General features: G+C 53.6%; 1 long non-coding RNA gene across 1 annotated transcript; it reads right to left on the reverse strand.

Moving 5' to 3' along the window:
- Positions 1 to 5,759: 5,759 nt before the first annotated feature.
- On the reverse strand, positions 5,760 to 8,209 carry LOC104859780. Its single transcript, XR_779487.2, has 3 exons — positions 8,042 to 8,209; positions 7,154 to 7,357; positions 5,760 to 5,994 (listed from the first exon to the last, which is right to left on the reverse strand). It is a non-coding gene; the product is annotated as an uncharacterized LOC104859780 (long non-coding RNA).
- Positions 8,210 to 8,500: the final 291 nt, after the last annotated feature.

An 8,500-nucleotide genomic window follows, 5' to 3' on the forward strand; every position in this document is an offset into this window, starting at 1 on the left:
CACCGGCGGTCGCTAGCTCGCCGCTGAAGCCCGCAGTCTGTCGCCCAGCTCAGGGGTAGGGGGCAGGGCTTTGGCGCGCGGCCAATAGCCGTGGGCTCCGGAACTTCCAGCCAATCAAGGAGGTCGGGTGGGCACGCAGTGAGACTACTGTCCACTGCCCAGGCTTCCAGAGAGCGGGAGGGAAATGCAGCCCCTCTGCCTCGCCATTCATCCGTCCCCTTCCTGGTCGGGGCATTGTCTAGCTGTGGAGTCCTTGGTGGGGTGGGGGCTGGAGGGCCGCAGTCCCCTGGAACCTCTGGAGTGGGAGGTGGGAGTGGCCTCCCTGTGGCTAAACGCTGAGCCTCTAACCCTCATGCCGTCCACCTGGTACAAGAGGAAGGAGGAGTCTTGGCTCAGTGAGGGGAGGGGCAGGTGCTGCCTAGCCTGCAGCTGGGCCAGCATTAGGTTTGGGAAGACCAGCTGTCATAAGGCCAAGGAGGCAAGCTCTGGTCGAAGCAGCCTAGTCAGGGCGGACCCTCTTTTGGCAACATCTTATTCTCAGACCCATGCCTTACACGCCATGGTTGTTGAATGAATAGTGAAGAAAGGGGCTCTCTGGGGCTAGCATGTAGGAGCCACCAGTACCAGGCGGGCCTGTGACCAGGAATGCTGATCAAAAGGCACCCTGTACCACAGAGGCAGACCCCTGCTAATCCTGGCAAGTTGACACGTAGGACACTCAAAAGTGCCTAGAATCGGGCTGGGGGAGTAATGACAGGCAGTCCTGAAATGTTCAACCAGTTAGGAAATCCTGGATGTGAGCAGGACCCAGGGATTCTGCAGCAGATAGGTGTGACTGACTAGGCCCCTGGCCCTTCCGCTACCCTGGGCCTTCCCTCACAGCCACAGATGAGGTCAAGAGCTCCAATGGGAGGGATCTGTTGGATCCCACTGCCAGCCCAAATGAGAGTCTTAACGTACCAGTCACCCGTCCCCTGACCCCAGGGCCCTCCCAGGCCAATGAGAGCTCCAGAGGGGATCAGTTGGCCCATGCCCCTGGCAGTTGTCAAAATAACTAAAATGTCCAAGACCAGGTGCATTAACCTTGCTGTGCTGAGACACAATACCCAACGCCCACAATTTAAAGGAAATTTAATTTTGCTCACAGCTTCAGGGGATGCAGTCCATGATCAACTGGTTCCAAGAAACATTAAGGCAGAAGGGTATGTCAGAGAAAAGATGCTTAGTTCATAGTGGCTGGGAAGAAGAGCTGAGGTCAGGCAGGAAAGGGCCAGGGACCATATATACTGGTGGTACTCTAGATCATATCTCCATGATCCATCCAGACACATCCAGAAGTGTGTTTTACTATCCCACAAGTCAATCAAGTTAATCTTTTTTTTTTGGGGGGGGGTACTGGGGATCAAACTCGGGACCTCAGGCTCACCAGGCAGGCACTGTGCCACTGAGCTACATCCCCAGACATCAAATTAATCTTTTTTTGTCTTGGTTTTTGGGGTGTGTGTGTGTGTGTGTGTTCTGGTACTGGGGATCAAACTCTGGACCTTTTGCTTGTGAGACAGGTGCAGGGCCACTGAGGTAAATCCCCAGCCCCATGTGTGTGGTTTCTTTTGAGACAAGGTCCCGCTATGTAGTCCAGGCTGGCCTTGTACTCACTATGTAGCCTAGGCTGGCCTCAAACTCATGGCAATTCTCCTGCCTCAGCCTCCCAAATGCTGGAATTAGAGATGTATGCCACCATGCCCAGACAAATTGAATATCTTAACATAGCACAGCAGGAAAGTGGATAAACAACATACCATATAACCACACTATGGTTTATTATTATTTAGGAGAAAAGAATGAAGTTCTCATATCTGCTATAATACATATGAACCTTGAAGACATATAATAAGTGAAAATAGGCATAGTTTTCAGTTTATAAAGATGGAAAGCGTGTTGGAGATTGGTTATACAACAAGAATGTATGTGACACTACCAAACTGTACACAATACCCAACACCCACAACTTAAAAGAGAGGTTTAATTTTGCTCACAGTTTCAGGGGATGCAGTCCACGGTCAGCTGTATGCAAAGTAGACACATCATGACAGGAAGCCATGGCAGAGAAAAGATGGTATTGTGTCCCAACACAGGAAAGGGAACATCTGCCCTTGGTTACAGTGCAGTGGGGCTGTAGTTCAGTGACAGAGCACATGCCTGGCATGGGAAGCTCTGAGTTCAATCCTCAATGTCCAGTAATAATAATTTTTATGAGACAGGGTCTCACTGTGCAGTTAAGATTGGCCTTGAATACAGAGTTCAAAAATAAAGAAAGAAATATTTAGAAGGAGGCCAGGCATGGCTGGGCACACCTGTAATCCCACCTGTTGGGAGAACTGGGGCAGGAGGATAGCAAGCTTGAAGGTAGCTTGGGCAACCCTGCCTCAAAATAAACAGGGTGGGGTGTAGCTCAGTGTAGAGCACTTGTCGGGCATGCATGAGGCCCTCAGCTCAGTCCTCAGTGCTGAAAAAGAGAGGAAAGGGTTGGATACAGTAGGGACATAGCAGGTACACAGGCGCTCTCAGAAGAAGTGGACACCCCAGGTGACCGTTACAGCTGTGCTGGCCCAGAAGCTACAGAACTACTTATTTAAACTTTGAGGCAGACAGTGGGCTCCAGGCACCCCCTGGTGTCATTGTGTTGACTCAGCCTGAGGTCTGCCTCTGGCCAGCCTCACACCCCTAACCTCCTACCCCAGCCCTTGCCCAGAAGAGGACCCACTGTCCTGGGTACAAGAGGAGGTTTCTCCAGGGTGACCTGGCCTAGAAGAGTCACACACCTGACTTGAGCTGCTTCCTCCATGCTGAGCTTGCCTTGCCCTTTGCCCCTTACTCCAGCCTCATCTTTTAAGGGCCTGCCCATGATACTGTCACCATGAGAGACCTGCACAGACGCCACTTCCCACAGCTCCTGCCACACCTGAGGAAGCATGTGGGTATCACTAGTCATCAGACCTCTGCTACCCGTGGGCAGGGCCATGTGTGGCCTGGATTGCTGTGGGTATAAAACACGGCACACCTGGGTGCAGGAACTCAACTAATACCTAGAGAATAAATAAGTAAGTGGATAAGGGAATGAATGACTTCCAAACTTCAGGTAACTCCCTCAGCTACCTACAGTTTGGGGCTGCCCTTGAATGTTGCCGGATCTAGACCCTCCAGTGCTATGACCCCTCAAAAGTGGCCTCTCCGCTGGGCATGGTGGCACACGCTTGTAATCCCAGCACTTGGGAGGCTGAGGCAGGAGGATTGTTGTGAGTTCGAGACCAACCTGGGCTACACAGTGAGTTCCAAGGCAGTCTGAACTACATAGTGAGACCCTGTCTCAAAAAACAACAACAACAACAACAAAAGTGGCCTCTCCCAGTTCTCACCTGAGTCAGAAGGACAGAATCCCTCTGACCCCGTGATGAGTGGCCAGCCTCAAACCTATCCCGAGACCTGAGTCCTGGTGGCTGTACTGGCTTCCCCATAGAAGCCTTGGAAGGAGAGCCTGGTGGGGTACTTGAGTATAAGCAGGCCTCTGTCACTGGCACGGCGTCACCCCCTCCTTGCTGGCGTTGCCCCATGACACAGGTGCTGTCAGGCTGAGGGCTCTGATGCTGCTTCCACGGTGAGCTGCACCCTCCCTGAACAGGGCCAGGAACAGGCAGCCCTACCATCTGGCAGGGACACAATGGCAAACAGGTGGCTTCCCCATAGGGTAGAGGGCACCAGGAAGGGAATGCTGGGGACAGACAAGGGGCACTCCTGACGAGGCAGGGAGCTGGTCCAGCCAGAACCCCCAGAACACACCAACAGAAAGCAGTGCCTCAAAAAAAAGAAAGCGGGGGGCGGGGAGAAAGTGCTGGTGGGGGACAGGAGGACAAAGGAACTCTGAGCAAACCCAGACTGTAAAAGGTGGATGGTAGGGAGGTAGGCAAGGTCAGCCTTGTAAGGTTTGGGCTTGGCCTCAAGGAACCAGTGCACAGAGCCCCTGAGGACACAATAAGTAAGCCCAGAGAAAGGTCAGGTCTCGCACTTGCCCGTGACCCCCCAAGCTGGATGTCACATTTCACTAGCAACAAGACAAGGTAGAGATGTGGCGACCTGGGGCCAGCCCTCCTTCCTGTGTCCCCAGCTGACCCCATCACATGTAGGCCCCATCCAACTAGGAATATGCTGGGTCTGCTCTGGCTGACTAGGGAGAGTGATGTATTGCTTGTTAGAACTGGTGGCTGGGAAGAGTGGAGAGAGTTTTCACCTTCGAGGGACAGGAGGTACAAAGACCACCCACTAATATGTTCTAGTGACACCCACCTGGGACAACCTGCCTGGCTTGATGTACACAGCCTCAGAATTCAAAAGCCGCCAGCCTCGGGAAGGAGCTCCTAGAGATCCCACAAGTCATCACTGCCACCTCTCCCAGGCAGGCTGCGTAGCCTCTGGTCCTGCCCGTCTCTGTAGAATCTGGCCTGTCCCACCTTCAGGCCCCCCACCTCAGGGCACTAGGAAGCAAGATCCCTATTTTGGGCGTTTTTCTTCCTTTGCCAAGAAACACCCCTAAACAGACACACACCTTGCTTCTACTAAGGAGCCTAAAATGCAGCTGCCGATTGATTTGCAACCAAGCTAAAAATAGCTGCTGGCTCCAGCCAGGACGGGGGAAAATATCCCATTGCTAGGAAACGGCCGTTGCTGGGAGACCGCCATCGCTAGGCGACAACATGTGTTGCTGCGGTGACAGCTGGGCCCTGAGTCATCTTCAAGCCTTGACAGGGGGCGGGCCAGGCCAGAGCAGTAGTTGAGGGCAGCAGAGAGACCACCGCTCTCACCTTCAGCTACCTGGGCCACACCACATCTGCGATGCAAAGTTCTCATTCCATGACATGTCTTCTGGCAATGGAGTGAAGAAGGGCAGCCAAATATCCTCAGCCTGGTGCCCATCTGCCTGTGCTGAGTTCTCCATTTTCTGCCTCTGGGCAGGGGTAGTGGAGGACAGAGGGCCCATCTGGCCCCAGGGTGAATCGCTTTGCAATAGGGTGGGAGAAGATACCTGGCCCCCACTCGGGGGAGATTTGGCTCAGAGAGTGGCTCCAGGGTACATGTCCCACCTCAACAATATGCCTGAGGACTCCCTGTGACAATTCTCAGGGTCGGTTCAGAGTCCTCACCCTGGACCTAAGGGGCCACATGGGGCCACCTTCAGCCCCTGATGTGGCAGTGATCCCCTCATTGCCCTCCTTTTGAGACCAGATGAGCCAGAAGCTTCTGATCCTCAACCCCTGACTCCAGAGCTGGGACCTCCACCAGCCTAGACATAGAAGAGTACTCTGTGCTCAAGCATCAAGACAAGGGGTGCTCCGGGTGAGGGGATCCCCAGGTGACATATGCTTCAGGTAAGGGAACCTCAGGGCTGGGGATGTAGCTCAGTGGCACCACACCTGCCTGGCAAGAGCAAGGACCTGAGTTTGATCCCTGGGATAAAAGCAGGGGTTCCCAGATAATTTGCATTTTGCCGGGGATTTAACTCAGTCGTACCTTGTCTGCCTCACAGTGCAAGGTCCTGAGTTCAATCCCTGGTACTGAAAGAAAAAAAAAGTAGATAAGGGAGTTTCCAAGTGAGCGACTCTTCTGGTGAAGGGTGCTCTTTTTTGTTTGTTTTTGTTTTTTTTTTGTTTGCTTGCTTTTTTGAGATAGCGTCTCACTCTGTAGTTCAGACTGCTCTGGAACTCACTGGGTAGCTCAGGCTGGTCTCGAACTCACAGCAATCCTCCTGCCTCAGCCTCCTGAGTGCTGGGATGGGGTGCTCTTGTTGAAAGGGTATTCTAGGTGAGATGTGTTCCAGGTGAGGGAGTCTCTAGCTGAAGGGTTGTGCCAGGTGAGGGGTGCTGGGAGTGAGAAGGTTCTTCAGAGAAGGGCTGTTCCAGATGGGATGTGGTCCAGGAGGGAAGGTGCTTCCACTAAGGGCTCCTGCAGGCGAGATGAGCTTCAGGGGAGGGGTGCTTTACGTGCTGTTGGGATTCCCCCAGGACTATGGAGGAAGGGATCATCCTCACTGAGCTAGGCTGAGCAGTACCCCCACACTCCCCTGAGGGTACTAAAGGCCACTGATCAGCCAAACCTCTGGGGGCTCCCAAAAGGCATCTGTCAAAATGGGCCATCCTCCACAGAGGGGGTCCACACTCCCAGTGAGGCAACTTCTTATGCTTAAGCACCTGCCCATCCCACTCACTGCACATGTGTCCAGCACCTATGCTGTGCTGGGTCCTCAGGGGCACGGGAACGAGAAGAGAAACCTACCTGGGCCTTCTGGGTGCTGTCAGCCAGCAGTCCACTGGGACACAGTCTGAAAAGGGGTGGTGCCCGGTGTTGGGAAGGCATGAGAAGGAAAGCTCCATTTGCCAAGGAGAAAGATATTTGCCAAGTTCTGAGGGGCAAATAGAACCATCCAAGTTCAGGTGGCAGAGCTGGGCATGGCATGGTGGCACATGCCAGTAATCCCAGCACTTGGACGGCTGAGGCAGGAGGTTTGCCAGAAGTTCAAGGCCAACCTGAACTACATAGTGAGACCTTGTCACAATTAAAAATAAAAAAAGTGCAGGTGGCAAGGGGATGCTACAGGTGAGGGACGTGGCAACCTCCTGGCCCCAGAGGTTGGCCAATGTAGCAGAAGTTCTGAGAGCTGGGTTTAAGGGAGGCTGTGGCCAGCGGTGGTAGATACAAAAGGCTTTGCAAAACACAGCAAAGAATGGATGAGTCCTGAACGGGACAGGACTGTGTTGTAAAGTGACCTCCTGAGTCCTGAGAACAAGTTGGGGAAGATGGAGAGACCAGTGAAGAGCAGCTGCTGACAGCCATGGAGAGAAACAAGGGTGCCTGGTATGGAGAGGTTCGCAGGTGCTGAGGAGGCAAATCAGGCCTCTCAAAGAGTATTCACCAAAACCCCTCTGAATAAGTACCATCGTTGCTCAGTTCTTTGGGTGCTCTTTCCAAGCTGTGTGACCCAGATGTCTTTCCTGACTTCCCCCAGGCCCAACTTGGGTGAGTTTCTTTGCCCAAGGCAGGGTACTAGGTCTCGCCACAGCACAATTTGCTCACAGCCTGATGGGGAACCCTCTCTGCTACTTACCATCCACACGTGCTGAGAGGAGATGGTGGCAGCTGCTGCCCAAAGGTAAGAGTGGCAGGTCGAGTGGCAGCTCTCTCATCATTCCGGTGTCTTCAGAAGTTTCATTCTCTCTGTCCCACACCAATTTACCTTCTTTATCCAGATCCAGGCAAGGCCATGAGTGTCCGAGCCCAGCCACAGAAACGGCTGCCCTTGTCCAGAGCCCTATACCAAGGACAGAACAGCCAGAACCCCACCAGGGTCCAGTCAGCCTGGCTTCTTTGACCCAGTGTCCCCAGGTCTCACTCCAGATCCACTAGGCCCCCCTTCCCCCTTTCCAGCTGGTTTCTTTTTTTTCCTTTTTTTTTTTTTTTTTTTTTTTTTCTTAGTGGTTTTTTTTTTTTTTTTTTTTTTTTTTTTTTTTTTTGTACCAGGAATCAAACTTGGGTCCTTATGCTTGCAAGGCAGCCAGTGAAACCACTGAGCTAAATCCCAGGCCCATCTGTTTTCATTTCTATTAAAACACTCTCAGCCCTGTGGCTCTTCCCTTGTTTCAATACCTGGCTCTGGTCTTCCCACACTTCCTCCCTCCCCTGGCTTTGCTCCCCAACAACTCCAGGACAGGGCACCATCAGGCCCTGTCATCTGGCTCTGAGCCTCCTGGGAGGTGTGGCATGGACAGTAGCCCTGACAAGAATCCTCCAGTGTAACCTCATGTCCGTCCCTGCTCCAGTTGTGACTGCCACCCTCTGGCAGTCCATCCCTGAAGGAACTTGTCAGGCTCTTTAAGGCCTTAGGACCTTTGCATACCCCTTCGTGAACCACTCCTCCCTCTCACCCATGGGGTTTCAGCTGGCATATTATGTCCTCAAGAGCTACCACCACCTTCCCAAGGCCACTGTCACACACCTTGTACTTTTATTGTCACCCTCTGAAGTGATCTATTTAGTCATTCATTTGCATGGTTCTGCAGGTATAGGGCTTTCTCCACCAAGGGGGCTCCAGGGCCTGGCCCTGCAAGTGCAGGAGGCATGTGAGGGCCAGGGGGCCTGGCCTCCCGCTTGGGGTAGGAGCCAGAGGACAGTGGTTGGACTCTTGCCTCTTCAAGCGGGGACTCCCTTTCCTTGTCCTTGCAGGTGACAGTGCTGAGGCAGGACGCGTGGAGCCGGCCTCCATCCCTGTTGGATCGAGCACCTCCCAGGCTAAGTGCTGGCTCCAGAAGCCCCGAGTTCTCTGCGCGCAGGGTTCCAGGTCGCCTCGCTGGGCGCAGACCGGCTGCTTCTCTCTGGCCGCTCGCCCCGGCCTCCGCTGCCCCGTCCTCTCCGACGATCCGCCAGCCGCGTTTGTTACCCTGCGGGCGCCCGCGGC

The sequence above is a fragment of the Fukomys damarensis genome, unplaced genomic scaffold (genome assembly GCF_012274545.1).
Source record: "Fukomys damarensis isolate Sample0158 unplaced genomic scaffold, DMR_v1.0_HiC HiC_scaffold_34, whole genome shotgun sequence".
In the NCBI taxonomy this organism is placed as follows: domain Eukaryota; kingdom Metazoa; phylum Chordata; class Mammalia; order Rodentia; family Bathyergidae; genus Fukomys; species Fukomys damarensis.